At 49.7% G+C, this 27,959-nt stretch overlaps 36 non-coding genes across 36 annotated transcripts; 24 read left to right on the top strand and 12 right to left on the bottom strand.

Moving 5' to 3' along the window:
* Positions 1 to 202: 202 nt before the first annotated feature.
* trnae-cuc (transfer RNA glutamic acid (anticodon CUC)) lies at positions 203 to 274 on the bottom strand. Its single transcript has one exon. It is a non-coding gene; the product is annotated as a tRNA-Glu (tRNA).
* A 122-nt stretch (positions 275 to 396) lies between these two features.
* On the top strand, positions 397 to 467 carry trnag-gcc (transfer RNA glycine (anticodon GCC)). The gene has a single exon. It is a non-coding gene; the product is annotated as a tRNA-Gly (tRNA).
* A 2,033-nt stretch (positions 468 to 2,500) lies between these two features.
* trnam-cau (transfer RNA methionine (anticodon CAU)) lies at positions 2,501 to 2,573 on the top strand. The gene has a single exon. It is a non-coding gene; the product is annotated as a tRNA-Met (tRNA).
* A 1,185-nt stretch (positions 2,574 to 3,758) lies between these two features.
* On the bottom strand, positions 3,759 to 3,830 carry trnae-cuc (transfer RNA glutamic acid (anticodon CUC)). Its single transcript has one exon. It is a non-coding gene; the product is annotated as a tRNA-Glu (tRNA).
* A 122-nt stretch (positions 3,831 to 3,952) lies between these two features.
* trnag-gcc (transfer RNA glycine (anticodon GCC)) lies at positions 3,953 to 4,023 on the top strand. The gene has a single exon. It is a non-coding gene; the product is annotated as a tRNA-Gly (tRNA).
* Positions 4,024 to 4,624: 601 nt separating this feature from the next.
* On the top strand, positions 4,625 to 4,697 carry trnam-cau (transfer RNA methionine (anticodon CAU)). Its single transcript has one exon. It is a non-coding gene; the product is annotated as a tRNA-Met (tRNA).
* A 1,185-nt stretch (positions 4,698 to 5,882) lies between these two features.
* Positions 5,883 to 5,954, bottom strand: trnae-cuc (transfer RNA glutamic acid (anticodon CUC)). Its single transcript has one exon. It is a non-coding gene; the product is annotated as a tRNA-Glu (tRNA).
* A 122-nt stretch (positions 5,955 to 6,076) lies between these two features.
* Positions 6,077 to 6,147, top strand: trnag-gcc (transfer RNA glycine (anticodon GCC)). The gene has a single exon. It is a non-coding gene; the product is annotated as a tRNA-Gly (tRNA).
* A 601-nt stretch (positions 6,148 to 6,748) lies between these two features.
* trnam-cau (transfer RNA methionine (anticodon CAU)) lies at positions 6,749 to 6,821 on the top strand. The gene has a single exon. It is a non-coding gene; the product is annotated as a tRNA-Met (tRNA).
* A 1,185-nt stretch (positions 6,822 to 8,006) lies between these two features.
* Positions 8,007 to 8,078, bottom strand: trnae-cuc (transfer RNA glutamic acid (anticodon CUC)). The gene has a single exon. It is a non-coding gene; the product is annotated as a tRNA-Glu (tRNA).
* A 122-nt stretch (positions 8,079 to 8,200) lies between these two features.
* Positions 8,201 to 8,271, top strand: trnag-gcc (transfer RNA glycine (anticodon GCC)). The gene has a single exon. It is a non-coding gene; the product is annotated as a tRNA-Gly (tRNA).
* A 601-nt stretch (positions 8,272 to 8,872) lies between these two features.
* On the top strand, positions 8,873 to 8,945 carry trnam-cau (transfer RNA methionine (anticodon CAU)). Its single transcript has one exon. It is a non-coding gene; the product is annotated as a tRNA-Met (tRNA).
* Positions 8,946 to 10,130: 1,185 nt separating this feature from the next.
* trnae-cuc (transfer RNA glutamic acid (anticodon CUC)) lies at positions 10,131 to 10,202 on the bottom strand. The gene has a single exon. It is a non-coding gene; the product is annotated as a tRNA-Glu (tRNA).
* Positions 10,203 to 10,324: 122 nt separating this feature from the next.
* On the top strand, positions 10,325 to 10,395 carry trnag-gcc (transfer RNA glycine (anticodon GCC)). The gene has a single exon. It is a non-coding gene; the product is annotated as a tRNA-Gly (tRNA).
* Positions 10,396 to 10,996: 601 nt separating this feature from the next.
* On the top strand, positions 10,997 to 11,069 carry trnam-cau (transfer RNA methionine (anticodon CAU)). The gene has a single exon. It is a non-coding gene; the product is annotated as a tRNA-Met (tRNA).
* Positions 11,070 to 12,254: 1,185 nt separating this feature from the next.
* trnae-cuc (transfer RNA glutamic acid (anticodon CUC)) lies at positions 12,255 to 12,326 on the bottom strand. The gene has a single exon. It is a non-coding gene; the product is annotated as a tRNA-Glu (tRNA).
* Positions 12,327 to 12,448: 122 nt separating this feature from the next.
* On the top strand, positions 12,449 to 12,519 carry trnag-gcc (transfer RNA glycine (anticodon GCC)). Its single transcript has one exon. It is a non-coding gene; the product is annotated as a tRNA-Gly (tRNA).
* Positions 12,520 to 13,120: 601 nt separating this feature from the next.
* On the top strand, positions 13,121 to 13,193 carry trnam-cau (transfer RNA methionine (anticodon CAU)). Its single transcript has one exon. It is a non-coding gene; the product is annotated as a tRNA-Met (tRNA).
* Positions 13,194 to 14,378: 1,185 nt separating this feature from the next.
* Positions 14,379 to 14,450, bottom strand: trnae-cuc (transfer RNA glutamic acid (anticodon CUC)). Its single transcript has one exon. It is a non-coding gene; the product is annotated as a tRNA-Glu (tRNA).
* A 122-nt stretch (positions 14,451 to 14,572) lies between these two features.
* trnag-gcc (transfer RNA glycine (anticodon GCC)) lies at positions 14,573 to 14,643 on the top strand. Its single transcript has one exon. It is a non-coding gene; the product is annotated as a tRNA-Gly (tRNA).
* Positions 14,644 to 15,244: 601 nt separating this feature from the next.
* On the top strand, positions 15,245 to 15,317 carry trnam-cau (transfer RNA methionine (anticodon CAU)). The gene has a single exon. It is a non-coding gene; the product is annotated as a tRNA-Met (tRNA).
* Positions 15,318 to 16,502: 1,185 nt separating this feature from the next.
* Positions 16,503 to 16,574, bottom strand: trnae-cuc (transfer RNA glutamic acid (anticodon CUC)). Its single transcript has one exon. It is a non-coding gene; the product is annotated as a tRNA-Glu (tRNA).
* A 122-nt stretch (positions 16,575 to 16,696) lies between these two features.
* trnag-gcc (transfer RNA glycine (anticodon GCC)) lies at positions 16,697 to 16,767 on the top strand. Its single transcript has one exon. It is a non-coding gene; the product is annotated as a tRNA-Gly (tRNA).
* Positions 16,768 to 17,368: 601 nt separating this feature from the next.
* On the top strand, positions 17,369 to 17,441 carry trnam-cau (transfer RNA methionine (anticodon CAU)). The gene has a single exon. It is a non-coding gene; the product is annotated as a tRNA-Met (tRNA).
* Positions 17,442 to 18,626: 1,185 nt separating this feature from the next.
* On the bottom strand, positions 18,627 to 18,698 carry trnae-cuc (transfer RNA glutamic acid (anticodon CUC)). The gene has a single exon. It is a non-coding gene; the product is annotated as a tRNA-Glu (tRNA).
* Positions 18,699 to 18,820: 122 nt separating this feature from the next.
* Positions 18,821 to 18,891, top strand: trnag-gcc (transfer RNA glycine (anticodon GCC)). Its single transcript has one exon. It is a non-coding gene; the product is annotated as a tRNA-Gly (tRNA).
* Positions 18,892 to 20,924: 2,033 nt separating this feature from the next.
* Positions 20,925 to 20,997, top strand: trnam-cau (transfer RNA methionine (anticodon CAU)). Its single transcript has one exon. It is a non-coding gene; the product is annotated as a tRNA-Met (tRNA).
* A 1,185-nt stretch (positions 20,998 to 22,182) lies between these two features.
* trnae-cuc (transfer RNA glutamic acid (anticodon CUC)) lies at positions 22,183 to 22,254 on the bottom strand. Its single transcript has one exon. It is a non-coding gene; the product is annotated as a tRNA-Glu (tRNA).
* A 122-nt stretch (positions 22,255 to 22,376) lies between these two features.
* Positions 22,377 to 22,447, top strand: trnag-gcc (transfer RNA glycine (anticodon GCC)). The gene has a single exon. It is a non-coding gene; the product is annotated as a tRNA-Gly (tRNA).
* A 601-nt stretch (positions 22,448 to 23,048) lies between these two features.
* On the top strand, positions 23,049 to 23,121 carry trnam-cau (transfer RNA methionine (anticodon CAU)). Its single transcript has one exon. It is a non-coding gene; the product is annotated as a tRNA-Met (tRNA).
* A 1,185-nt stretch (positions 23,122 to 24,306) lies between these two features.
* On the bottom strand, positions 24,307 to 24,378 carry trnae-cuc (transfer RNA glutamic acid (anticodon CUC)). Its single transcript has one exon. It is a non-coding gene; the product is annotated as a tRNA-Glu (tRNA).
* A 122-nt stretch (positions 24,379 to 24,500) lies between these two features.
* On the top strand, positions 24,501 to 24,571 carry trnag-gcc (transfer RNA glycine (anticodon GCC)). The gene has a single exon. It is a non-coding gene; the product is annotated as a tRNA-Gly (tRNA).
* Positions 24,572 to 25,172: 601 nt separating this feature from the next.
* trnam-cau (transfer RNA methionine (anticodon CAU)) lies at positions 25,173 to 25,245 on the top strand. The gene has a single exon. It is a non-coding gene; the product is annotated as a tRNA-Met (tRNA).
* Positions 25,246 to 26,430: 1,185 nt separating this feature from the next.
* trnae-cuc (transfer RNA glutamic acid (anticodon CUC)) lies at positions 26,431 to 26,502 on the bottom strand. Its single transcript has one exon. It is a non-coding gene; the product is annotated as a tRNA-Glu (tRNA).
* A 122-nt stretch (positions 26,503 to 26,624) lies between these two features.
* trnag-gcc (transfer RNA glycine (anticodon GCC)) lies at positions 26,625 to 26,695 on the top strand. The gene has a single exon. It is a non-coding gene; the product is annotated as a tRNA-Gly (tRNA).
* Positions 26,696 to 27,296: 601 nt separating this feature from the next.
* On the top strand, positions 27,297 to 27,369 carry trnam-cau (transfer RNA methionine (anticodon CAU)). Its single transcript has one exon. It is a non-coding gene; the product is annotated as a tRNA-Met (tRNA).
* Positions 27,370 to 27,959: the final 590 nt, after the last annotated feature.

Here is a 27,959-nt window from a genome sequence, read left to right as displayed (position 1 = left end):
TTCACCTCCAAGACGGCAGCTCATCCTGGGCTTGAAGAACTGGCAACTGTGCTTCATTTGTTGACGGCTTCAAGGAATGGTCCGTTTTGGGGGGAGATGGTGCCTTGAGGCTCTCTTGATACACAGTACGTGGCAAAGGCAACCCATCCATTGTCTACCGCTTGTCCCTTTCGGGTAAGGCGGAGGTGGGGCAAAACGCAGTTTCCCTGACCGGGAATCGAACCCGGGCCGCGGCGGTGAGAGCGCCGAATCCTGACCACTAGACCATCAGGGAGCTGCCACAGAGGTGTCTTGATGAGTGACGCGTGGGTGTATCGGGCTACATTTTCCGCTGCGCCTCGAGAGGAGCGCTTGGGCAATGGCGCGAATTCGTTGAGAAAACTGCCACGTGTGTGAGCATTGGTGGTTCAGTGGTAGAATTCTCGCCTGCCACGCGGGAGACCCGGGTTCGATTCCCGGCCAATGCACGGTTCCTTTATGCGTGGGGTCTTGGGGGGCATTAACTTTGTTCTCGGTCACGGCCAGACGGCATCAAGATTTGGAACAAGAAGCCTGTGCAAACCAAACTTGGGTTGGACATCGTATCTGCATTAAGTCAAGATGTTGTTGAGAGGAGACTTTGGACAGTGGCGCGAATTCGGCGGGACAATTGGCAGACTTAGAATTGTCGCCTGCCAGCGCCAGTGGGTGACTGAATATATGTTTACAGACATTGCTGGTAAGCAATTATAGACCGATCTCAAAAATTCCGTTAATTGCTAAGATTCTAGAGAAGATCGTGGCTAAGCAGCTTACAGCAGTTTTAGATAAATATAGTATTTTCGACAAATTTCAATCTGGCTTTCGTAAAGTTCATTCCACTGAAACAGCCCTTCTTAGAGTTTCTAATGACATTTTGTTACAAAGCGATGCAGGTAAATGTTCTGTTCTCTTAATGTTGGATCTTACGTCGGCCTTTGATACTGTTGACCACTATATTTTACTTAACAGGCTGAAACACTGGGTTGGTGTCTCTGGGACTGCATTGAAATGGTTCTCCTCGTATCTCTCTGAACGATATTCTTCTGTGGCAGTTTCTAAGTATAGATCATCTTCTGCGTCCCTGTCTTTTGGTGTGCCACAAGGCTCTGTGCTAGGGCCATTACTGTTTTTAGTTTATTTACTCCCTCTTCAGCACATTTTGAGCCCTTTTGAGGATATTTGTTACCATTGTTATGCAGACAATATCCAACTCTATATATCTTTTAAACCGGAAGAGGCTTCTAAGCTGCGGCTTTTAAATGTGTGCTTGGAAACCATTAAAGGCTGGATGGCTGAAAACTTCCTCCAACTAAATGAAAGTAAAACCGAAGTCCTCTTATGTGCCCCAGATAGACATATACCCAGTATAATAAATGCTCTTGGTCCTCTTTCAACGTTTGTAAAACCATCTGTCAGGAACTTAGGGATTATCCTTGATCCTGCTCTTACGTTAGATAGTCATGTTAAATCTCTTGTTCGGTCTTGCTTTTATCATTTAAGAAATATTTCTAAATTGAGCTCTATTATATCCTATACCGAACTGGAGATTGTTATTCATGCTTTTATCTCTTCACGACTGGACTATTGCAATTCCCTGTTTACTTGTTTAAATAAAGGTTCTTTGGAGCGTCTGCAGATCGTTCAGAATGCTGCAGCAAGACTTTTGACGAAAGCTTCTAAATTTTCACATATAACACCGTTGCTCATGCAGTTACATTGGCTTCCTGTTGAATTTAGAGTCCAGTTTAAGATTTTGGTTTTAACTTTCAAGGCTCTTCAACAACAAGCACCACCATATATCATTGAACTTTTACAGCCCTATGCCCCTAGTAGGTCTCTGAGGTCGAGTAGTCAGGGCCTACTTGTCATTCAGTATACGAGACTGAAAACTAGGGGTGATAGAGCTTTTGCTACTGTGGCCGCCAGACTGTGGAATTCCCTTCCTCAGGACTTACGATCCGCTGATTCATTGATTACTTTTAAAAAACAGCTAAAAACACATCTTTTTAAAACTGCCTTTTGCTAACTTTGTTTGTATTTTGTCTTTTTAATCTGTTATATCTTGTAAAGCACTTTGTGATCTCTATCTAGAAATGTGCTATATAAATAAAATTTTACTTACTTACTTACTAAACCCGTGTGTCTTATTAGTGGAGCTAATGTGGCTGTAATTAAGGAATTTAACTTAAGACGGCACTACGAGACAAAAGAAGAATGGTCCGTTTTGGGGGAAGATGGTGTCTTGAGCCTCGCTTGATACACAGTACGTGGCAAAGGCAACCCATCCATTGTCTACCGCTTGTCCCTTTCAGGTAAGCCGGAGCTGGGTCAAAACACCGTTTTTAGGATCTCCTGTGGCACTCTTCACCTCCAAAACCCGTTCAGGGCTTAAATACCTGGGGACTCACCTTTGTTTGTCCAAGCTGAATTTCATTTCTGTGCAGCTTCGAGAAATCGTCCATTTTCAGGTTCCCTGTCAGCCTCGTTGGCGCAGTAGGCAGCGCGTCAGTCTCATAATCTGAAGGTCGTGAGTTCGAGCCTCACACGAGGCAGGTGTTTTGGTACAGAGTTGGTCCATCCATTTTGTACCTCTTCTACCCATTTCGAGGACGCTGGAGCCTTAGAACCACTCCTTTGTAGTGGATTTTCAGCCTCCTCCGATGCGAGATCTAGAACAGGGATCAATCCAAATCATTCTGCCATTGACCGTGGAAAGCCTTCCCATCTGTTTGATTTCAAGACTCACACGTGGCAGGCGATCCTCCCCTATGGATGTGTGCCGGCCCTCTGAAACCACTTCATCCAACTTTCACCACAATTCCTCTTTCTTTTCTCAGGTCAGAATTGCGGGGCACCACACGTTGGCTCCCAAATGACTCCTACCTGTTATTTCTTCTAGGACACTTTGTCCAGGTAGGGTTAGGAATGTCTTTGCATTGGAAGCGGATGAACAAGGGCTGATAATTGGTTATCAGCAGCTCCCGAGCTGAGTCTCTGGAGGTTGCCTGGAGTTCCTTTGCCAACAGGGTCCATGGAGAGGGATAATTTGAAGTCATTCTTGCCTGACTGTTAAGTTGGAACAAGAAGTCTATGCAAACCAAACTTGGGTTGGACATCGTATCTGCATTAAGTCAAGATGTTGTTGAGAGTAGACTTTGGAGAGTGGCGCGAATTCGACGAGACAATTGGCAGACTTGTAAGGGCTGGTGGCTGAGCGTTAGAACTGTCGCCTGCCACATGTGAATCACGAAATCAGAAGGTAGTGACTTGTAGCCTCACGCAAGCGATGTGCTTTGATGCGCAGTACGTGGCAGAGTTTGTGCATCCATTTTAAGCGTCTGGAGAGGAGAGTTTGGACAGTAGCGCGAATTCAGCGGGACAATTGGCGGACATGCAAGGGTTGTTAGCTCAGCGGTAGAATTGTCGCCTGCCATGCGCAAGTCTCGAAAACTGGCGGTGTTGAGCTCTATCCTCACGGGAGGCATGTTTTGATGCGCAGTTCGGCCACACATTTTTTGGATGTCCTGTCACACCCTTCACCTCCAAGACGGCAGCTCATCCTGGGCTTGAAGAACTGGCAACTGTGCTTCATTTGTTGACGGCTTCAAGGAATGGTCCGTTTTGGGGGGAGATGGTGCCTTGAGGCTCTCTTGATACACAGTACGTGGCAAAGGCAACCCATCCATTGTCTACCGCTTGTCCCTTTCGGGTAAGGCGGAGGTGGGGCAAAACGCAGTTTCCCTGACCGGGAATCGAACCCGGGCCGCGGCGGTGAGAGCGCCGAATCCTGACCACTAGACCATCAGGGAGCTGCCACAGAGGTGTCTTGATGAGTGACGCGTGGGTGTATCGGGCTACATTTTCCGCTGCGCCTCGAGAGGAGCGCTTGGGCAATGGCGCGAATTCGTTGAGAAAACTGCCACGTGTGTGAGCATTGGTGGTTCAGTGGTAGAATTTTCGCCTGCCACGCGGGAGACCCGGGTTCGATTCCCGGCCAATGCACGGTTCCTTTATGCGTGGGGTCTTGGGGGGCATTAACTTTGTTCTCGGTCACGGCCAGACGGCATCAAGATTTGGAACAAGAAGCCTGTGCAAACCAAACTTGGGTTGGATATCGTATCTGCATTAAGTCAAGATGTTGTTGAGAGGAGACTTTGGACAGTGGCGCGAATTCGGCGGGACAATTGGCAGACTTAGAATTGTCGCCTGCCAGCGCCAGTGGGTGACTGAATATATGTTTACAGACATTGCTGGTAAACCCGTGTGTCTTATTAGTGGAGCTAATGTGGCTGTAATTAAGGAATTTAACTTAAGACGGCACTACGAGACAAAAGAAGAATGGTCCGTTTTGGGGGAAGATGGTGTCTTGAGCCTCGCTTGATACACAGTACGCGGCAAAGGCAACCCATCCATTGTCTACCGCTTGTCCCTTTCAGGTAAGCCGGAGCTGGGTCAAAACACCGTTTTTAGGATCTCCTGTGGCACTCTTCACCTCCAAAACCCGTTCAGGGCTTAAATACCTGGGGACTCACCTTTGTTTGTCCAAGCTGAATTTCATTTCTGTGCAGCTTCGAGAAATCGTCCATTTTCAGGTTCCCTGTCAGCCTCGTTGGCGCAGTAGGCAGCGCGTCAGTCTCATAATCTGAAGGTCGTGAGTTCGAGCCTCACACGAGGCAGGTGTTTTGGTACAGAGTTGGTCCATCCATTTTGTACCTCTTCTACCCATTTCGAGGACGCTGGAGCCTTAGAACCACTCCTTTGTAGTGGATTTTCAGCCTCCTCCGATGCGAGATCTAGAACAGGGATCAATCCAAATCATTCTGCCATTGACCGTGGAAAGCCTTCCCATCTGTTTGATTTCAAGACTCACACGTGGCAGGCGATCCTCCCCTATGGATGTGTGCCGGCCCTCTGAAACCACTTCATCCAACTTTCACCACAATTCCTCTTTCTTTTCTCAGGTCAGAATTGCGGGGCACCACACGTTGGCTCCCAAATGACTCCTACCTGTTATTTCTTCTAGGACACTTTGTCCAGGTAGGGTTAGGAATGTCTTTGCATTGGAAGCGGATGAACAAGGGCTGATAATTGGTTATCAGCAGCTCCCGAGCTGAGTCTCTGGAGGTTGCCTGGAGTTCCTTTGCCAACAGGGTCCATGGAGAGGGATAATTTGAAGTCATTCTTGCCTGACTGTTAAGTTGGAACAAGAAGTCTATGCAAACCAAACTTGGGTTGGACATCGTATCTGCATTAAGTCAAGATGTTGTTGAGAGTAGACTTTGGAGAGTGGCGCAAATTCGACGAGACAATTGGCAGACTTGTAAGGGCTGGTGGCTGAGCGTTAGAACTGTCGCCTGCCACATGTGAATCACGAAATCAGAAGGTAGTGACTTGTAGCCTCACGCAAGCGATGTGCTTTGATGCGCAGTACGTGGCAGAGTTTGTGCATCCATTTTAAGCGTCTGGAGAGGAGAGTTTGGACAGTAGCGCGAATTCAGCGGGACAATTGGCGGACATGCAAGGGTTGTTAGCTCAGCGGTAGAATTGTCGCCTGCCATGCGCAAGTCTCGAAAACTGGCGGTGTTGAGCTCTATCCTCACGGGAGGCATGTTTTGATGCGCAGTTCGGCCACACATTTTTTGGATGTCCTGTCACACCCTTCACCTCCAAGACGGCAGCTCATCCTGGGCTTGAAGAACTGGCAACTGTGCTTCATTTGTTGACGGCTTCAAGGAATGGTCCGTTTTGGGGGGAGATGGTGCCTTGAGGCTCTCTTGATACACAGTACGTGGCAAAGGCAACCCATCCATTGTCTACCGCTTGTCCCTTTCGGGTAAGGCGGAGGTGGGGCAAAACGCAGTTTCCCTGACCGGGAATCGAACCCGGGCCGCGGCGGTGAGAGCGCCGAATCCTGACCACTAGACCATCAGGGAGCTGCCACAGAGGTGTCTTGATGAGTGACGCGTGGGTGTATCGGGCTACATTTTCCGCTGCGCCTCGAGAGGAGCGCTTGGGCAATGGCGCGAATTCGTTGAGAAAACTGCCACGTGTGTGAGCATTGGTGGTTCAGTGGTAGAATTTTCGCCTGCCACGCGGGAGACCCGGGTTCGATTCCCGGCCAATGCACGGTTCCTTTATGCGTGGGGTCTTGGGGGGCATTAACTTTGTTCTCGGTCACGGCCAGACGGCATCAAGATTTGGAACAAGAAGCCTGTGCAAACCAAACTTGGGTTGGATATCGTATCTGCATTAAGTCAAGATGTTGTTGAGAGGAGACTTTGGACAGTGGCGCGAATTCGGCGGGACAATTGGCAGACTTAGAATTGTCGCCTGCCAGCGCCAGTGGGTGACTGAATATATGTTTACAGACATTGCTGGTAAACCCGTGTGTCTTATTAGTGGAGCTAATGTGGCTGTAATTAAGGAATTTAACTTAAGACGGCACTACGAGACAAAAGAAGAATGGTCCGTTTTGGGGGAAGATGGTGTCTTGAGCCTCGCTTGATACACAGTACGCGGCAAAGGCAACCCATCCATTGTCTACCGCTTGTCCCTTTCAGGTAAGCCGGAGCTGGGTCAAAACACCGTTTTTAGGATCTCCTGTGGCACTCTTCACCTCCAAAACCCGTTCAGGGCTTAAATACCTGGGGACTCACCTTTGTTTGTCCAAGCTGAATTTCATTTCTGTGCAGCTTCGAGAAATCGTCCATTTTCAGGTTCCCTGTCAGCCTCGTTGGCGCAGTAGGCAGCGCGTCAGTCTCATAATCTGAAGGTCGTGAGTTCGAGCCTCACACGAGGCAGGTGTTTTGGTACAGAGTTGGTCCATCCATTTTGTACCTCTTCTACCCATTTCGAGGACGCTGGAGCCTTAGAACCACTCCTTTGTAGTGGATTTTCAGCCTCCTCCGATGCGAGATCTAGAACAGGGATCAATCCAAATCATTCTGCCATTGACCGTGGAAAGCCTTCCCATCTGTTTGATTTCAAGACTCACACGTGGCAGGCGATCCTCCCCTATGGATGTGTGCCGGCCCTCTGAAACCACTTCATCCAACTTTCACCACAATTCCTCTTTCTTTTCTCAGGTCAGAATTGCGGGGCACCACACGTTGGCTCCCAAATGACTCCTACCTGTTATTTCTTCTAGGACACTTTGTCCAGGTAGGGTTAGGAATGTCTTTGCATTGGAAGCGGATGAACAAGGGCTGATAATTGGTTATCAGCAGCTCCCGAGCTGAGTCTCTGGAGGTTGCCTGGAGTTCCTTTGCCAACAGGGTCCATGGAGAGGGATAATTTGAAGTCATTCTTGCCTGACTGTTAAGTTGGAACAAGAAGTCTATGCAAACCAAACTTGGGTTGGACATCGTATCTGCATTAAGTCAAGATGTTGTTGAGAGTAGACTTTGGAGAGTGGCGCAAATTCGACGAGACAATTGGCAGACTTGTAAGGGCTGGTGGCTGAGCGTTAGAACTGTCGCCTGCCACATGTGAATCACGAAATCAGAAGGTAGTGACTTGTAGCCTCACGCAAGCGATGTGCTTTGATGCGCAGTACGTGGCAGAGTTTGTGCATCCATTTTAAGCGTCTGGAGAGGAGAGTTTGGACAGTAGCGCGAATTCAGCGGGACAATTGGCGGACATGCAAGGGTTGTTAGCTCAGCGGTAGAATTGTCGCCTGCCATGCGCAAGTCTCGAAAACTGGCGGTGTTGAGCTCTATCCTCACGGGAGGCATGTTTTGATGCGCAGTTCGGCCACACATTTTTTGGATGTCCTGTCACACCCTTCACCTCCAAGACGGCAGCTCATCCTGGGCTTGAAGAACTGGCAACTGTGCTTCATTTGTTGACGGCTTCAAGGAATGGTCCGTTTTGGGGGGAGATGGTGCCTTGAGGCTCTCTTGATACACAGTACGTGGCAAAGGCAACCCATCCATTGTCTACCGCTTGTCCCTTTCGGGTAAGGCGGAGGTGGGGCAAAACGCAGTTTCCCTGACCGGGAATCGAACCCGGGCCGCGGCGGTGAGAGCGCCGAATCCTGACCACTAGACCATCAGGGAGCTGCCACAGAGGTGTCTTGATGAGTGACGCGTGGGTGTATCGGGCTACATTTTCCGCTGCGCCTCGAGAGGAGCGCTTGGGCAATGGCGCGAATTCGTTGAGAAAACTGCCACGTGTGTGAGCATTGGTGGTTCAGTGGTAGAATTTTCGCCTGCCACGCGGGAGACCCGGGTTCGATTCCCGGCCAATGCACGGTTCCTTTATGCGTGGGGTCTTGGGGGGCATTAACTTTGTTCTCGGTCACGGCCAGACGGCATCAAGATTTGGAACAAGAAGCCTGTGCAAACCAAACTTGGGTTGGATATCGTATCTGCATTAAGTCAAGATGTTGTTGAGAGGAGACTTTGGACAGTGGCGCGAATTCGGCGGGACAATTGGCAGACTTAGAATTGTCGCCTGCCAGCGCCAGTGGGTGACTGAATATATGTTTACAGACATTGCTGGTAAACCCGTGTGTCTTATTAGTGGAGCTAATGTGGCTGTAATTAAGGAATTTAACTTAAGACGGCACTACGAGACAAAAGAAGAATGGTCCGTTTTGGGGGAAGATGGTGTCTTGAGCCTCGCTTGATACACAGTACGCGGCAAAGGCAACCCATCCATTGTCTACCGCTTGTCCCTTTCAGGTAAGCCGGAGCTGGGTCAAAACACCGTTTTTAGGATCTCCTGTGGCACTCTTCACCTCCAAAACCCGTTCAGGGCTTAAATACCTGGGGACTCACCTTTGTTTGTCCAAGCTGAATTTCATTTCTGTGCAGCTTCGAGAAATCGTCCATTTTCAGGTTCCCTGTCAGCCTCGTTGGCGCAGTAGGCAGCGCGTCAGTCTCATAATCTGAAGGTCGTGAGTTCGAGCCTCACACGAGGCAGGTGTTTTGGTACAGAGTTGGTCCATCCATTTTGTACCTCTTCTACCCATTTCGAGGACGCTGGAGCCTTAGAACCACTCCTTTGTAGTGGATTTTCAGCCTCCTCCGATGCGAGATCTAGAACAGGGATCAATCCAAATCATTCTGCCATTGACCGTGGAAAGCCTTCCCATCTGTTTGATTTCAAGACTCACACGTGGCAGGCGATCCTCCCCTATGGATGTGTGCCGGCCCTCTGAAACCACTTCATCCAACTTTCACCACAATTCCTCTTTCTTTTCTCAGGTCAGAATTGCGGGGCACCACACGTTGGCTCCCAAATGACTCCTACCTGTTATTTCTTCTAGGACACTTTGTCCAGGTAGGGTTAGGAATGTCTTTGCATTGGAAGCGGATGAACAAGGGCTGATAATTGGTTATCAGCAGCTCCCGAGCTGAGTCTCTGGAGGTTGCCTGGAGTTCCTTTGCCAACAGGGTCCATGGAGAGGGATAATTTGAAGTCATTCTTGCCTGACTGTTAAGTTGGAACAAGAAGTCTATGCAAACCAAACTTGGGTTGGACATCGTATCTGCATTAAGTCAAGATGTTGTTGAGAGTAGACTTTGGAGAGTGGCGCAAATTCGACGAGACAATTGGCAGACTTGTAAGGGCTGGTGGCTGAGCGTTAGAACTGTCGCCTGCCACATGTGAATCACGAAATCAGAAGGTAGTGACTTGTAGCCTCACGCAAGCGATGTGCTTTGATGCGCAGTACGTGGCAGAGTTTGTGCATCCATTTTAAGCGTCTGGAGAGGAGAGTTTGGACAGTAGCGCGAATTCAGCGGGACAATTGGCGGACATGCAAGGGTTGTTAGCTCAGCGGTAGAATTGTCGCCTGCCATGCGCAAGTCTCGAAAACTGGCGGTGTTGAGCTCTATCCTCACGGGAGGCATGTTTTGATGCGCAGTTCGGCCACACATTTTTTGGATGTCCTGTCACACCCTTCACCTCCAAGACGGCAGCTCATCCTGGGCTTGAAGAACTGGCAACTGTGCTTCATTTGTTGACGGCTTCAAGGAATGGTCCGTTTTGGGGGGAGATGGTGCCTTGAGGCTCTCTTGATACACAGTACGTGGCAAAGGCAACCCATCCATTGTCTACCGCTTGTCCCTTTCGGGTAAGGCGGAGGTGGGGCAAAACGCAGTTTCCCTGACCGGGAATCGAACCCGGGCCGCGGCGGTGAGAGCGCCGAATCCTGACCACTAGACCATCAGGGAGCTGCCACAGAGGTGTCTTGATGAGTGACGCGTGGGTGTATCGGGCTACATTTTCCGCTGCGCCTCGAGAGGAGCGCTTGGGCAATGGCGCGAATTCGTTGAGAAAACTGCCACGTGTGTGAGCATTGGTGGTTCAGTGGTAGAATTCTCGCCTGCCACGCGGGAGACCCGGGTTCGATTCCCGGCCAATGCACGGTTCCTTTATGCGTGGGGTCTTGGGGGGCATTAAGTTTGTTCTCGGTCACGGCCAGACGGCATCAAGATTTGGAACAAGAAGCCTGTGCAAACCAAACTTGGGTTGGACATCGTATCTGCATTAAGTCAAGATGTTGTTGAGAGGAGACTTTGGACAGTGGCGCGAATTCGGCGGGACAATTGGCAGACTTAGAATTGTCGCCTGCCAGCGCCAGTGGGTGACTGAATATATGTTTACAGACATTGCTGGTAAACCCGTGTGTCTTATTAGTGGAGCTAATGTGGCTGTAATTAAGGAATTTAACTTAAGACGGCACTACGAGACAAAAGAAGAATGGTCCGTTTTGGGGGAAGATGGTGTCTTGAGCCTCGCTTGATACACAGTACGCGGCAAAGGCAACCCATCCATTGTCTACCGCTTGTCCCTTTCAGGTAAGCCGGAGCTGGGTCAAAACACCGTTTTTAGGATCTCCTGTGGCACTCTTCACCTCCAAAACCCGTTCAGGGCTTAAATACCTGGGGACTCACCTTTGTTTGTCCAAGCTGAATTTCATTTCTGTGCAGCTTCGAGAAATCGTCCATTTTCAGGTTCCCTGTCAGCCTCGTTGGCGCAGTAGGCAGCGCGTCAGTCTCATAATCTGAAGGTCGTGAGTTCGAGCCTCACACGAGGCAGGTGTTTTGGTACAGAGTTGGTCCATCCATTTTGTACCTCTTCTACCCATTTCGAGGACGCTGGAGCCTTAGAACCACTCCTTTGTAGTGGATTTTCAGCCTCCTCCGATGCGAGATCTAGAACAGGGATCAATCCAAATCATTCTGCCATTGACCGTGGAAAGCCTTCCCATCTGTTTGATTTCAAGACTCACACGTGGCAGGCGATCCTCCCCTATGGATGTGTGCCGGCCCTCTGAAACCACTTCATCCAACTTTCACCACAATTCCTCTTTCTTTTCTCAGGTCAGAATTGCGGGGCACCACACGTTGGCTCCCAAATGACTCCTACCTGTTATTTCTTCTAGGACACTTTGTCCAGGTAGGGTTAGGAATGTCTTTGCATTGGAAGCGGATGAACAAGGGCTGATAATTGGTTATCAGCAGCTCCCGAGCTGAGTCTCTGGAGGTTGCCTGGAGTTCCTTTGCCAACAGGGTCCATGGAGAGGGATAATTTGAAGTCATTCTTGCCTGACTGTTAAGTTGGAACAAGAAGTCTATGCAAACCAAACTTGGGTTGGACATCGTATCTGCATTAAGTCAAGATGTTGTTGAGAGTAGACTTTGGAGAGTGGCGCGAATTCGACGAGACAATTGGCAGACTTGTAAGGGCTGGTGGCTGAGCGTTAGAACTGTCGCCTGCCACATGTGAATCACGAAATCAGAAGGTAGTGACTTGTAGCCTCACGCAAGCGATGTGCTTTGATGCGCAGTACGTGGCAGAGTTTGTGCATCCATTTTAAGCGTCTGGAGAGGAGAGTTTGGACAGTAGCGCGAATTCAGCGGGACAATTGGCGGACATGCAAGGGTTGTTAGCTCAGCGGTAGAATTGTCGCCTGCCATGCGCAAGTCTCGAAAACTGGCGGTGTTGAGCTCTATCCTCACGGGAGGCATGTTTTGATGCGCAGTTCGGCCACACATTTTTTGGATGTCCTGTCACACCCTTCACCTCCAAGACGGCAGCTCATCCTGGGCTTGAAGAACTGGCAACTGTGCTTCATTTGTTGACGGCTTCAAGGAATGGTCCGTTTTGGGGGGAGATGGTGCCTTGAGGCTCTCTTGATACACAGTACGTGGCAAAGGCAACCCATCCATTGTCTACCGCTTGTCCCTTTCGGGTAAGGCGGAGGTGGGGCAAAACGCAGTTTCCCTGACCGGGAATCGAACCCGGGCCGCGGCGGTGAGAGCGCCGAATCCTGACCACTAGACCATCAGGGAGCTGCCACAGAGGTGTCTTGATGAGTGACGCGTGGGTGTATCGGGCTACATTTTCCGCTGCGCCTCGAGAGGAGCGCTTGGGCAATGGCGCGAATTCGTTGAGAAAACTGCCACGTGTGTGAGCATTGGTGGTTCAGTGGTAGAATTCTCGCCTGCCACGCGGGAGACCCGGGTTCGATTCCCGGCCAATGCACGGTTCCTTTATGCGTGGGGTCTTGGGGGGCATTAACTTTGTTCTCGGTCACGGCCAGACGGCATCAAGATTTGGAACAAGAAGCCTGTGCAAACCAAACTTGGGTTGGACATCGTATCTGCATTAAGTCAAGATGTTGTTGAGAGGAGACTTTGGACAGTGGCGCGAATTCGGCGGGACAATTGGCAGACTTAGAATTGTCGCCTGCCAGCGCCAGTGGGTGACTGAATATATGTTTACAGACATTGCTGGTAAACCCGTGTGTCTTATTAGTGGAGCTAATGTGGCTGTAATTAAGGAATTTAACTTAAGACGGCACTACGAGACAAAAGAAGAATGGTCCGTTTTGGGGGAAGATGGTGTCTTGAGCCTCGCTTGATACACAGTACGCGGCAAAGGCAACCCATCCATTGTCTACCGCTTGTCCCTTTCAGGTAAGCCGGAGCTGGGTCAAAACACCGTTTTTAGGATCTCCTGTGGCACTCTTCACCTCCAAAACCCGTTCAGGGCTTAAATACCTGGGGACTCACCTTTGTTTGTCCAAGCTGAATTTCATTTCTGTGCAGCTTCGAGAAATCGTCCATTTTCAGGTTCCCTGTCAGCCTCGTTGGCGCAGTAGGCAGCGCGTCAGTCTCATAATCTGAAGGTCGTGAGTTCGAGCCTCACACGAGGCAGGTGTTTTGGTACAGAGTTGGTCCATCCATTTTGTACCTCTTCTACCCATTTCGAGGACGCTGGAGCCTTAGAACCACTCCTTTGTAGTGGATTTTCAGCCTCCTCCGATGCGAGATCTAGAACAGGGATCAATCCAAATCATTCTGCCATTGACCGTGGAAAGCCTTCCCATCTGTTTGATTTCAAGACTCACACGTGGCAGGCGATCCTCCCCTATGGATGTGTGCCGGCCCTCTGAAACCACTTCATCCAACTTTCACCACAATTCCTCTTTCTTTTCTCAGGTCAGAATTGCGGGGCACCACACGTTGGCTCCCAAATGACTCCTACCTGTTATTTCTTCTAGGACACTTTGTCCAGGTAGGGTTAGGAATGTCTTTGCATTGGAAGCGGATGAACAAGGGCTGATAATTGGTTATCAGCAGCTCCCGAGCTGAGTCTCTGGAGGTTGCCTGGAGTTCCTTTGCCAACAGGGTCCATGGAGAGGGATAATTTGAAGTCATTCTTGCCTGACTGTTAAGTTGGAACAAGAAGTCTATGCAAACCAAACTTGGGTTGGACATCGTATCTGCATTAAGTCAAGATGTTGTTGAGAGTAGACTTTGGAGAGTGGCGCGAATTCGACGAGACAATTGGCAGACTTGTAAGGGCTGGTGGCTGAGCGTTAGAACTGTCGCCTGCCACATGTGAATCACGAAATCAGAAGGTAGTGACTTGTAGCCTCACGCAAGCGATGTGCTTTGATGCGCAGTACGTGGCAGAGTTTGTGCATCCATTTTAAGCGTCTGGAGAGGAGAGTTTGGACAGTAGCGCGAATTCAGCGGGACAATTGGCGGACATGCAAGGGTTGTTAGCTCAGCGGTAGAATTGTCGCCTGCCATGCGCAAGTCTCGAAAACTGGCGGTGTTGAGCTCTATCCTCACGGGAGGCATGTTTTGATGCGCAGTTCGGCCACACATTTTTTGGATGTCCTGTCACACCCTTCACCTCCAAGACGGCAGCTCATCCTGGGCTTGAAGAACTGGCAACTGTGCTTCATTTGTTGACGGCTTCAAGGAATGGTCCGTTTTGGGGGGAGATGGTGCCTTGAGGCTCTCTTGATACACAGTACGTGGCAAAGGCAACCCATCCATTGTCTACCGCTTGTCCCTTTCGGGTAAGGCGGAGGTGGGGCAAAACGCAGTTTCCCTGACCGGGAATCGAACCCGGGCCGCGGCGGTGAGAGCGCCGAATCCTGACCACTAGACCATCAGGGAGCTGCCACAGAGGTGTCTTGATGAGTGACGCGTGGGTGTATCGGGCTACATTTTCCGCTGCGCCTCGAGAGGAGCGCTTGGGCAATGGCGCGAATTCGTTGAGAAAACTGCCACGTGTGTGAGCATTGGTGGTTCAGTGGTAGAATTCTCGCCTGCCACGCGGGAGACCCGGGTTCGATTCCCGGCCAATGCACGGTTCCTTTATGCGTGGGGTCTTGGGGGGCATTAACTTTGTTCTCGGTCACGGCCAGACGGCATCAAGATTTGGAACAAGAAGCCTGTGCAAACCAAACTTGGGTTGGACATCGTATCTGCATTAAGTCAAGATGTTGTTGAGAGGAGACTTTGGACAGTGGCGCGAATTCGGCGGGACAATTGGCAGACTTAGAATTGTCGCCTGCCAGCGCCAGTGGGTGACTGAATATATGTTTACAGACATTGCTGGTAAACCCGTGTGTCTTATTAGTGGAGCTAATGTGGCTGTAATTAAGGAATTTAACTTAAGACGGCACTACGAGACAAAAGAAGAATGGTCCGTTTTGGGGGAAGATGGTGTCTTGAGCCTCGCTTGATACACAGTACGCGGCAAAGGCAACCCATCCATTGTCTACCGCTTGTCCCTTTCAGGTAAGCCGGAGCTGGGTCAAAACACCGTTTTTAGGATCTCCTGTGGCACTCTTCACCTCCAAAACCCGTTCAGGGCTTAAATACCTGGGGACTCACCTTTGTTTGTCCAAGCTGAATTTCATTTCTGTGCAGCTTCGAGAAATCGTCCATTTTCAGGTTCCCTGTCAGCCTCGTTGGCGCAGTAGGCAGCGCGTCAGTCTCATAATCTGAAGGTCGTGAGTTCGAGCCTCACACGAGGCAGGTGTTTTGGTACAGAGTTGGTCCATCCATTTTGTACCTCTTCTACCCATTTCGAGGACGCTGGAGCCTTAGAACCACTCCTTTGTAGTGGATTTTCAGCCTCCTCCGATGCGAGATCTAGAACAGGGATCAATCCAAATCATTCTGCCATTGACCGTGGAAAGCCTTCCCATCTGTTTGATTTCAAGACTCACACGTGGCAGGCGATCCTCCCCTATGGATGTGTGCCGGCCCTCTGAAACCACTTCATCCAACTTTCACCACAATTCCTCTTTCTTTTCTCAGGTCAGAATTGCGGGGCACCACACGTTGGCTCCCAAATGACTCCTACCTGTTATTTCTTCTAGGACACTTTGTCCAGGTAGGGTTAGGAATGTCTTTGCATTGGAAGCGGATGAACAAGGGCTGATAATTGGTTATCAGCAGCTCCCGAGCTGAGTCTCTGGAGGTTGCCTGGAGTTCCTTTGCCAACAGGGTCCATGGAGAGGGATAATTTGAAGTCATTCTTGCCTGACTGTTAAGTTGGAACAAGAAGTCTATGCAAACCAAACTTGGGTTGGACATCGTATCTGCATTAAGTCAAGATGTTGTTGAGAGTAGACTTTGGAGAGTGGCGCGAATTCGACGAGACAATTGGCAGACTTGTAAGGGCTGGTGGCTGAGCGTTAGAACTGTCGCCTGCCACATGTGAATCACGAAATCAGAAGGTAGTGACTTGTAGCCTCACGCAAGCGATGTGCTTTGATGCGCAGTACGTGGCAGAGTTTGTGCATCCATTTTAAGCGTCTGGAGAGGAGAGTTTGGACAGTAGCGCGAATTCAGCGGGACAATTGGCGGACATGCAAGGGTTGTTAGCTCAGCGGTAGAATTGTCGCCTGCCATGCGCAAGTCTCGAAAACTGGCGGTGTTGAGCTCTATCCTCACGGGAGGCATGTTTTGATGCGCAGTTCGGCCACACATTTTTTGGATGTCCTGTCACACCCTTCACCTCCAAGACGGCAGCTCATCCTGGGCTTGAAGAACTGGCAACTGTGCTTCATTTGTTGACGGCTTCAAGGAATGGTCCGTTTTGGGGGGAGATGGTGCCTTGAGGCTCTCTTGATACACAGTACGTGGCAAAGGCAACCCATCCATTGTCTACCGCTTGTCCCTTTCGGGTAAGGCGGAGGTGGGGCAAAACGCAGTTTCCCTGACCGGGAATCGAACCCGGGCCGCGGCGGTGAGAGCGCCGAATCCTGACCACTAGACCATCAGGGAGCTGCCACAGAGGTGTCTTGATGAGTGACGCGTGGGTGTATCGGGCTACATTTTCCGCTGCGCCTCGAGAGGAGCGCTTGGGCAATGGCGCGAATTCGTTGAGAAAACTGCCACGTGTGTGAGCATTGGTGGTTCAGTGGTAGAATTCTCGCCTGCCACGCGGGAGACTCGGGTTCGATTCCCAGCCAATGCACGGTTCCTTTATGCGTGGGGTCTTGGGGGGCATTAACTTTGTTCTCGGTCACGGCCAGACGGCATCAAGATTTGGAACAAGAAGCCTGTGCAAACCAAACTTGGGTTGGACATCGTATCTGCATTAAGTCAAGATGTTGTTGAGAGGAGACTTTGGACAGTGGCGCGAATTCGGCGGGACAATTGGCAGACTTAGAATTGTCGCCTGCCAGCGCCAGTGGGTGACTGAATATATGTTTACAGACATTGCTGGTAAACCCGTGTGTCTTATTAGTGGAGCTAATGTGGCTGTAATTAAGGAATTTAACTTAAGACGGCACTACGAGACAAAAGAAGAATGGTCCGTTTTGGGGGAAGATGGTGTCTTGAGCCTCGCTTGATACACAGTACGCGGCAAAGGCAACCCATCCATTGTCTACCGCTTGTCCCTTTCAGGTAAGCCGGAGCTGGGTCAAAACACCGTTTTTAGGATCTCCTGTGGCACTCTTCACCTCCAAAACCCGTTCAGGGCTTAAATACCTGGGGACTCACCTTTGTTTGTCCAAGCTGAATTTCATTTCTGTGCAGCTTCGAGAAATCGTCCATTTTCAGGTTCCCTGTCAGCCTCGTTGGCGCAGTAGGCAGCGCGTCAGTCTCATAATCTGAAGGTCGTGAGTTCGAGCCTCACACGAGGCAGGTGTTTTGGTACAGAGTTGGTCCATCCATTTTGTACCTCTTCTACCCATTTCGAGGACGCTGGAGCCTTAGAACCACTCCTTTGTAGTGGATTTTCAGCCTCCTCCGATGCGAGATCTAGAACAGGGATCAATCCAAATCATTCTGCCATTGACCGTGGAAAGCCTTCCCATCTGTTTGATTTCAAGACTCACACGTGGCAGGCGATCCTCCCCTATGGATGTGTGCCGGCCCTCTGAAACCACTTCATCCAACTTTCACCACAATTCCTCTTTCTTTTCTCAGGTCAGAATTGCGGGGCACCACACGTTGGCTCCCAAATGACTCCTACCTGTTATTTCTTCTAGGACACTTTGTCCAGGTAGGGTTAGGAATGTCTTTGCATTGGAAGCGGATGAACAAGGGCTGATAATTGGTTATCAGCAGCTCCCGAGCTGAGTCTCTGGAGGTTGCCTGGAGTTCCTTTGCCAACAGGGTCCATGGAGAGGGATAATTTGAAGTCATTCTTGCCTGACTGTTAAGTTGGAACAAGAAGTCTATGCAAACCAAACTTGGGTTGGACATCGTATCTGCATTAAGTCAAGATGTTGTTGAGAGTAGACTTTGGAGAGTGGCGCGAATTCGACGAGACAATTGGCAGACTTGTAAGGGCTGGTGGCTGAGCGTTAGAACTGTCGCCTGCCACATGTGAATCACGAAATCAGAAGGTAGTGACTTGTAGCCTCACGCAAGCGATGTGCTTTGATGCGCAGTACGTGGCAGAGTTTGTGCATCCATTTTAAGCGTCTGGAGAGGAGAGTTTGGACAGTAGCGCGAATTCAGCGGGACAATTGGCGGACATGCAAGGGTTGTTAGCTCAGCGGTAGAATTGTCGCCTGCCATGCGCAAGTCTCGAAAACTGGCGGTGTTGAGCTCTATCCTCACGGGAGGCATGTTTTGATGCGCAGTTCGGCCACACATTTTTTGGATGTCCTGTCACACCCTTCACCTCCAAGACGGCAGCTCATCCTGGGCTTGAAGAACTGGCAACTGTGCTTCATTTGTTGACGGCTTCAAGGAATGGTCCGTTTTGGGGGGAGATGGTGCCTTGAGGCTCTCTTGATACACAGTACGTGGCAAAGGCAACCCATCCATTGTCTACCGCTTGTCCCTTTCGGGTAAGGCGGAGGTGGGGCAAAACGCAGTTTCCCTGACCGGGAATCGAACCCGGGCCGCGGCGGTGAGAGCGCCGAATCCTGACCACTAGACCATCAGGGAGCTGCCACAGAGGTGTCTTGATGAGTGACGCGTGGGTGTATCGGGCTACATTTTCCGCTGCGCCTCGAGAGGAGCGCTTGGGCAATGGCGCGAATTCGTTGAGAAAACTGCCACGTGTGTGAGCATTGGTGGTTCAGTGGTAGAATTCTCGCCTGCCACGCGGGAGACCCGGGTTCGATTCCCGGCCAATGCACGGTTCCTTTATGCGTGGGGTCTTGGGGGGCATTAACTTTGTTCTCGGTCACGGCCAGACGGCATCAAGATTTGGAACAAGAAGCCTGTGCAAACCAAACTTGGGTTGGACATCGTATCTGCATTAAGTCAAGATGTTGTTGAGAGGAGACTTTGGACAGTGGCGCGAATTCGGCGGGACAATTGGCAGACTTAGAATTGTCGCCTGCCAGCGCCAGTGGGTGACTGAATATATGTTTACAGACATTGCTGGTAAGCAATTATAGACCGATCTCAAAAATTCCGTTAATTGCTAAGATTCTAGAGAAGATCGTGGCTAAGCAGCTTACAGCAGTTTTAGATAAATATAGTATTTTCGACAAATTTCAATCTGGCTTTCGTAAAGTTCATTCCACTGAAACAGCCCTTCTTAGAGTTTCTAATGACATTTTGTTACAAAGCGATGCAGGTAAATGTTCTGTTCTCTTAATGTTGGATCTTACGTCGGCCTTTGATACTGTTGACCACTATATTTTACTTAACAGGCTGAAACACTGGGTTGGTGTCTCTGGGACTGCATTGAAATGGTTCTCCTCGTATCTCTCTGAACGATATTCTTCTGTGGCAGTTTCTAAGTATAGATCATCTTCTGCGTCCCTGTCTTTTGGTGTGCCACAAGGCTCTGTGCTAGGGCCATTACTGTTTTTAGTTTATTTACTCCCTCTTCAGCACATTTTGAGCCCTTTTGAGGATATTTGTTACCATTGTTATGCAGACAATATCCAACTCTATATATCTTTTAAACCGGAAGAGGCTTCTAAGCTGCGGCTTTTAAATGTGTGCTTGGAAACCATTAAAGGCTGGATGGCTGAAAACTTCCTCCAACTAAATGAAAGTAAAACCGAAGTCCTCTTATGTGCCCCAGATAGACATATACCCAGTATAATAAATGCTCTTGGTCCTCTTTCAACGTTTGTAAAACCATCTGTCAGGAACTTAGGGATTATCCTTGATCCTGCTCTTACGTTAGATAGTCATGTTAAATCTCTTGTTCGGTCTTGCTTTTATCATTTAAGAAATATTTCTAAATTGAGCTCTATTATATCCTATACCGAACTGGAGATTGTTATTCATGCTTTTATCTCTTCACGACTGGACTATTGCAATTCCCTGTTTACTTGTTTAAATAAAGGTTCTTTGGAGCGTCTGCAGATCGTTCAGAATGCTGCAGCAAGACTTTTGACGAAAGCTTCTAAATTTTCACATATAACACCGTTGCTCATGCAGTTACATTGGCTTCCTGTTGAATTTAGAGTCCAGTTTAAGATTTTGGTTTTAACTTTCAAGGCTCTTCAACAACAAGCACCACCATATATCATTGAACTTTTACAGCCCTATGCCCCTAGTAGGTCTCTGAGGTCGAGTAGTCAGGGCCTACTTGTCATTCAGTATACGAGACTGAAAACTAGGGGTGATAGAGCTTTTGCTACTGTGGCCGCCAGACTGTGGAATTCCCTTCCTCAGGACTTACGATCCGCTGATTCATTGATTACTTTTAAAAAACAGCTAAAAACACATCTTTTTAAAACTGCCTTTTGCTAACTTTGTTTGTATTTTGTCTTTTTAATCTGTTATATCTTGTAAAGCACTTTGTGATCTCTATCTAGAAATGTGCTATATAAATAAAATTTTACTTACTTACTTACTAAACCCGTGTGTCTTATTAGTGGAGCTAATGTGGCTGTAATTAAGGAATTTAACTTAAGACGGCACTACGAGACAAAAGAAGAATGGTCCGTTTTGGGGGAAGATGGTGTCTTGAGCCTCGCTTGATACACAGTACGTGGCAAAGGCAACCCATCCATTGTCTACCGCTTGTCCCTTTCAGGTAAGCCGGAGCTGGGTCAAAACACCGTTTTTAGGATCTCCTGTGGCACTCTTCACCTCCAAAACCCGTTCAGGGCTTAAATACCTGGGGACTCACCTTTGTTTGTCCAAGCTGAATTTCATTTCTGTGCAGCTTCGAGAAATCGTCCATTTTCAGGTTCCCTGTCAGCCTCGTTGGCGCAGTAGGCAGCGCGTCAGTCTCATAATCTGAAGGTCGTGAGTTCGAGCCTCACACGAGGCAGGTGTTTTGGTACAGAGTTGGTCCATCCATTTTGTACCTCTTCTACCCATTTCGAGGACGCTGGAGCCTTAGAACCACTCCTTTGTAGTGGATTTTCAGCCTCCTCCGATGCGAGATCTAGAACAGGGATCAATCCAAATCATTCTGCCATTGACCGTGGAAAGCCTTCCCATCTGTTTGATTTCAAGACTCACACGTGGCAGGCGATCCTCCCCTATGGATGTGTGCCGGCCCTCTGAAACCACTTCATCCAACTTTCACCACAATTCCTCTTTCTTTTCTCAGGTCAGAATTGCGGGGCACCACACGTTGGCTCCCAAATGACTCCTACCTGTTATTTCTTCTAGGACACTTTGTCCAGGTAGGGTTAGGAATGTCTTTGCATTGGAAGCGGATGAACAAGGGCTGATAATTGGTTATCAGCAGCTCCCGAGCTGAGTCTCTGGAGGTTGCCTGGAGTTCCTTTGCCAACAGGGTCCATGGAGAGGGATAATTTGAAGTCATTCTTGCCTGACTGTTAAGTTGGAACAAGAAGTCTATGCAAACCAAACTTGGGTTGGACATCGTATCTGCATTAAGTCAAGATGTTGTTGAGAGTAGACTTTGGAGAGTGGCGCGAATTCGACGAGACAATTGGCAGACTTGTAAGGGCTGGTGGCTGAGCGTTAGAACTGTCGCCTGCCACATGTGAATCACGAAATCAGAAGGTAGTGACTTGTAGCCTCACGCAAGCGATGTGCTTTGATGCGCAGTACGTGGCAGAGTTTGTGCATCCATTTTAAGCGTCTGGAGAGGAGAGTTTGGACAGTAGCGCGAATTCAGCGGGACAATTGGCGGACATGCAAGGGTTGTTAGCTCAGCGGTAGAATTGTCGCCTGCCATGCGCAAGTCTCGAAAACTGGCGGTGTTGAGCTCTATCCTCACGGGAGGCATGTTTTGATGCGCAGTTCGGCCACACATTTTTTGGATGTCCTGTCACACCCTTCACCTCCAAGACGGCAGCTCATCCTGGGCTTGAAGAACTGGCAACTGTGCTTCATTTGTTGACGGCTTCAAGGAATGGTCCGTTTTGGGGGGAGATGGTGCCTTGAGGCTCTCTTGATACACAGTACGTGGCAAAGGCAACCCATCCATTGTCTACCGCTTGTCCCTTTCGGGTAAGGCGGAGGTGGGGCAAAACGCAGTTTCCCTGACCGGGAATCGAACCCGGGCCGCGGCGGTGAGAGCGCCGAATCCTGACCACTAGACCATCAGGGAGCTGCCACAGAGGTGTCTTGATGAGTGACGCGTGGGTGTATCGGGCTACATTTTCCGCTGCGCCTCGAGAGGAGCGCTTGGGCAATGGCGCGAATTCGTTGAGAAAACTGCCACGTGTGTGAGCATTGGTGGTTCAGTGGTAGAATTTTCGCCTGCCACGCGGGAGACCCGGGTTCGATTCCCGGCCAATGCACGGTTCCTTTATGCGTGGGGTCTTGGGGGGCATTAACTTTGTTCTCGGTCACGGCCAGACGGCATCAAGATTTGGAACAAGAAGCCTGTGCAAACCAAACTTGGGTTGGATATCGTATCTGCATTAAGTCAAGATGTTGTTGAGAGGAGACTTTGGACAGTGGCGCGAATTCGGCGGGACAATTGGCAGACTTAGAATTGTCGCCTGCCAGCGCCAGTGGGTGACTGAATATATGTTTACAGACATTGCTGGTAAACCCGTGTGTCTTATTAGTGGAGCTAATGTGGCTGTAATTAAGGAATTTAACTTAAGACGGCACTACGAGACAAAAGAAGAATGGTCCGTTTTGGGGGAAGATGGTGTCTTGAGCCTCGCTTGATACACAGTACGCGGCAAAGGCAACCCATCCATTGTCTACCGCTTGTCCCTTTCAGGTAAGCCGGAGCTGGGTCAAAACACCGTTTTTAGGATCTCCTGTGGCACTCTTCACCTCCAAAACCCGTTCAGGGCTTAAATACCTGGGGACTCACCTTTGTTTGTCCAAGCTGAATTTCATTTCTGTGCAGCTTCGAGAAATCGTCCATTTTCAGGTTCCCTGTCAGCCTCGTTGGCGCAGTAGGCAGCGCGTCAGTCTCATAATCTGAAGGTCGTGAGTTCGAGCCTCACACGAGGCAGGTGTTTTGGTACAGAGTTGGTCCATCCATTTTGTACCTCTTCTACCCATTTCGAGGACGCTGGAGCCTTAGAACCACTCCTTTGTAGTGGATTTTCAGCCTCCTCCGATGCGAGATCTAGAACAGGGATCAATCCAAATCATTCTGCCATTGACCGTGGAAAGCCTTCCCATCTGTTTGATTTCAAGACTCACACGTGGCAGGCGATCCTCCCCTATGGATGTGTGCCGGCCCTCTGAAACCACTTCATCCAACTTTCACCACAATTCCTCTTTCTTTTCTCAGGTCAGAATTGCGGGGCACCACACGTTGGCTCCCAAATGACTCCTACCTGTTATTTCTTCTAGGACACTTTGTCCAGGTAGGGTTAGGAATGTCTTTGCATTGGAAGCGGATGAACAAGGGCTGATAATTGGTTATCAGCAGCTCCCGAGCTGAGTCTCTGGAGGTTGCCTGGAGTTCCTTTGCCAACAGGGTCCATGGAGAGGGATAATTTGAAGTCATTCTTGCCTGACTGTTAAGTTGGAACAAGAAGTCTATGCAAACCAAACTTGGGTTGGACATCGTATCTGCATTAAGTCAAGATGTTGTTGAGAGTAGACTTTGGAGAGTGGCGCAAATTCGACGAGACAATTGGCAGACTTGTAAGGGCTGGTGGCTGAGCGTTAGAACTGTCGCCTGCCACATGTGAATCACGAAATCAGAAGGTAGTGACTTGTAGCCTCACGCAAGCGATGTGCTTTGATGCGCAGTACGTGGCAGAGTTTGTGCATCCATTTTAAGCGTCTGGAGAGGAGAGTTTGGACAGTAGCGCGAATTCAGCGGGACAATTGGCGGACATGCAAGGGTTGTTAGCTCAGCGGTAGAATTGTCGCCTGCCATGCGCAAGTCTCGAAAACTGGCGGTGTTGAGCTCTATCCTCACGGGAGGCATGTTTTGATGCGCAGTTCGGCCACACATTTTTTGGATGTCCTGTCACACCCTTCACCTCCAAGACGGCAGCTCATCCTGGGCTTGAAGAACTGGCAACTGTGCTTCATTTGTTGACGGCTTCAAGGAATGGTCCGTTTTGGGGGGAGATGGTGCCTTGAGGCTCTCTTGATACACAGTACGTGGCAAAGGCAACCCATCCATTGTCTACCGCTTGTCCCTTTCGGGTAAGGCGGAGGTGGGGCAAAACGCAGTTTCCCTGACCGGGAATCGAACCCGGGCCGCGGCGGTGAGAGCGCCGAATCCTGACCACTAGACCATCAGGGAGCTGCCACAGAGGTGTCTTGATGAGTGACGCGTGGGTGTATCGGGCTACATTTTCCGCTGCGCCTCGAGAGGAGCGCTTGGGCAATGGCGCGAATTCGTTGAGAAAACTGCCACGTGTGTGAGCATTGGTGGTTCAGTGGTAGAATTCTCGCCTGCCACGCGGGAGACCCGGGTTCGATTCCCGGCCAATGCACGGTTCCTTTATGCGTGGGGTCTTGGGGGGCATTAACTTTGTTCTCGGTCACGGCCAGACGGCATCAAGATTTGGAACAAGAAGCCTGTGCAAACCAAACTTGGGTTGGACATCGTATCTGCATTAAGTCAAGATGTTGTTGAGAGGAGACTTTGGACAGTGGCGCGAATTCGGCGGGACAATTGGCAGACTTAGAATTGTCGCCTGCCAGCGCCAGTGGGTGACTGAATATATGTTTACAGACATTGCTGGTAAACCCGTGTGTCTTATTAGTGGAGCTAATGTGGCTGTAATTAAGGAATTTAACTTAAGACGGCACTACGAGACAAAAGAAGAATGGTCCGTTTTGGGGGAAGATGGTGTCTTGAGCCTCGCTTGATACACAGTACGCGGCAAAGGCAACCCATCCATTGTCTACCGCTTGTCCCTTTCAGGTAAGCCGGAGCTGGGTCAAAACACCGTTTTTAGGATCTCCTGTGGCACTCTTCACCTCCAAAACCCGTTCAGGGCTTAAATACCTGGGGACTCACCTTTGTTTGTCCAAGCTGAATTTCATTTCTGTGCAGCTTCGAGAAATCGTCCATTTTCAGGTTCCCTGTCAGCCTCGTTGGCGCAGTAGGCAGCGCGTCAGTCTCATAATCTGAAGGTCGTGAGTTCGAGCCTCACACGAGGCAGGTGTTTTGGTACAGAGTTGGTCCATCCATTTTGTACCTCTTCTACCCATTTCGAGGACGCTGGAGCCTTAGAACCACTCCTTTGTAGTGGATTTTCAGCCTCCTCCGATGCGAGATCTAGAACAGGGATCAATCCAAATCATTCTGCCATTGACCGTGGAAAGCCTTCCCATCTGTTTGATTTCAAGACTCACACGTGGCAGGCGATCCTCCCCTATGGATGTGTGCCGGCCCTCTGAAACCACTTCATCCAACTTTCACCACAATTCCTCTTTCTTTTCTCAGGTCAGAATTGCGGGGCACCACACGTTGGCTCCCAAATGACTCCTACCTGTTATTTCTTCTAGGACACTTTGTCCAGGTAGGGTTAGGAATGTCTTTGCATTGGAAGCGGATGAACAAGGGCTGATAATTGGTTATCAGCAGCTCCCGAGCTGAGTCTCTGGAGGTTGCCTGGAGTTCCTTTGCCAACAGGGTCCATGGAGAGGGATAATTTGAAGTCATTCTTGCCTGACTGTTAAGTTGGAACAAGAAGTCTATGCAAACCAAACTTGGGTTGGACATCGTATCTGCATTAAGTCAAGATGTTGTTGAGAGTAGACTTTGGAGAGTGGCGCGAATTCGACGAGACAATTGGCAGACTTGTAAGGGCTGGTGGCTGAGCGTTAGAACTGTCGCCTGCCACATGTGAATCACGAAATCAGAAGGTAGTGACTTGTAGCCTCACGCAAGCGATGTGCTTTGATGCGCAGTACGTGGCAGAGTTTGTGCATCCATTTTAAGCGTCTGGAGAGGAGAGTTTGGACAGTAGCGCGAATTCAGCGGGACAATTGGCGGACATGCAAGGGTTGTTAGCTCAGCGGTAGAATTGTCGCCTGCCATGCGCAAGTCTCGAAAACTGGCGGTGTTGAGCTCTATCCTCACGGGAGGCATGTTTTGATGCGCAGTTCGGCCACACATTTTTTGGATGTCCTGTCACACCCTTCACCTCCAAGACGGCAGCTCATCCTGGGCTTGAAGAACTGGCAACTGTGCTTCATTTGTTGACGGCTTCAAGGAATGGTCCGTTTTGGGGGGAGATGGTGCCTTGAGGCTCTCTTGATACACAGTACGTGGCAAAGGCAACCCATCCATTGTCTACCGCTTGTCCCTTTCGGGTAAGGCGGAGGTGGGGCAAAACGCAGTTTCCCTGACCGGGAATCGAACCCGGGCCGCGGCGGTGAGAGCGCCGAATCCTGACCACTAGACCATCAGGGAGCTGCCACAGAGGTGTCTTGATGAGTGACGCGTGGGTGTATCGGGCTACATTTTCCGCTGCGCCTCGAGAGGAGCGCTTGGGCAATGGCGCGAATTCGTTGAGAAAACTGCCACGTGTGTGAGCATTGGTGGTTCAGTGGTAGAATTCTCGCCTGCCACGCGGGAGACCCGGGTTCGATTCCCGGCCAATGCACGGTTCCTTTATGCGTGGGGTCTTGGGGGGCATTAACTTTGTTCTCGGTCACGGCCAGACGGCATCAAGATTTGGAACAAGAAGCCTGTGCAAACCAAACTTGGGTTGGACATCGTATCTGCATTAAGTCAAGATGTTGTTGAGAGGAGACTTTGGACAGTGGCGCGAATTCGGCGGGACAATTGGCAGACTTAGAATTGTCGCCTGCCAGCGCCAGTGGGTGACTGAATATATGTTTACAGACATTGCTGGTAAACCCGTGTGTCTTATTAGTGGAGCTAATGTGGCTGTAATTAAGGAATTTAACTTAAGACGGCACTACGAGACAAAAGAAGAATGGTCCGTTTTGGGGGAAGATGGTGTCTTGAGCCTCGCTTGATACACAGTACGCGGCAAAGGCAACCCATCCATTGTCTACCGCTTGTCCCTTTCAGGTAAGCCGGAGCTGGGTCAAAACACCGTTTTTAGGATCTCCTGTGGCACTCTTCACCTCCAAAACCCGTTCAGGGCTTAAATACCTGGGGACTCACCTTTGTTTGTCCAAGCTGAATTTCATTTCTGTGCAGCTTCGAGAAATCGTCCATTTTCAGGTTCCCTGTCAGCCTCGTTGGCGCAGTAGGCAGCGCGTCAGTCTCATAATCTGAAGGTCGTGAGTTCGAGCCTCACACGAGGCAGGTGTTTTGGTACAGAGTTGGTCCATCCATTTTGTACCTCTTCTACCCATTTCGAGGACGCTGGAGCCTTAGAACCACTCCTTTGTAGTGGATTTTCAGCCTCCTCCGATGCGAGATCTAGAACAGGGATCAATCCAAATCATTCTGCCATTGACCGTGGAAAGCCTTCCCATCTGTTTGATTTCAAGACTCACACGTGGCAGGCGATCCTCCCCTATGGATGTGTGCCGGCCCTCTGAAACCACTTCATCCAACTTTCACCACAATTCCTCTTTCTTTTCTCAGGTCAGAATTGCGGGGCACCACACGTTGGCTCCCAAATGACTCCTACCTGTTATTTCTTCTAGGACACTTTGTCCAGGTAGGGTTAGGAATGTCTTTGCATTGGAAGCGGATGAACAAGGGCTGATAATTGGTTATCAGCAGCTCCCGAGCTGAGTCTCTGGAGGTTGCCTGGAGTTCCTTTGCCAACAGGGTCCATGGAGAGGGATAATTTGAAGTCATTCTTGCCTGACTGTTAAGTTGGAACAAGAAGTCTATGCAAACCAAACTTGGGTTGGACATCGTATCTGCATTAAGTCAAGATGTTG

The sequence above is a fragment of the Diplotaxodon limnothrissa genome, linkage group LG23 (genome assembly GCF_057381915.1).
Source record: "Diplotaxodon limnothrissa isolate DT_005_m linkage group LG23, D_limnothrissa_male_GT1.1, whole genome shotgun sequence".
NCBI lineage: Eukaryota > Metazoa > Chordata > Actinopteri > Cichliformes > Cichlidae > Diplotaxodon > Diplotaxodon limnothrissa.
This window is presented reverse-complemented; position numbering and strand designations above follow the sequence as displayed.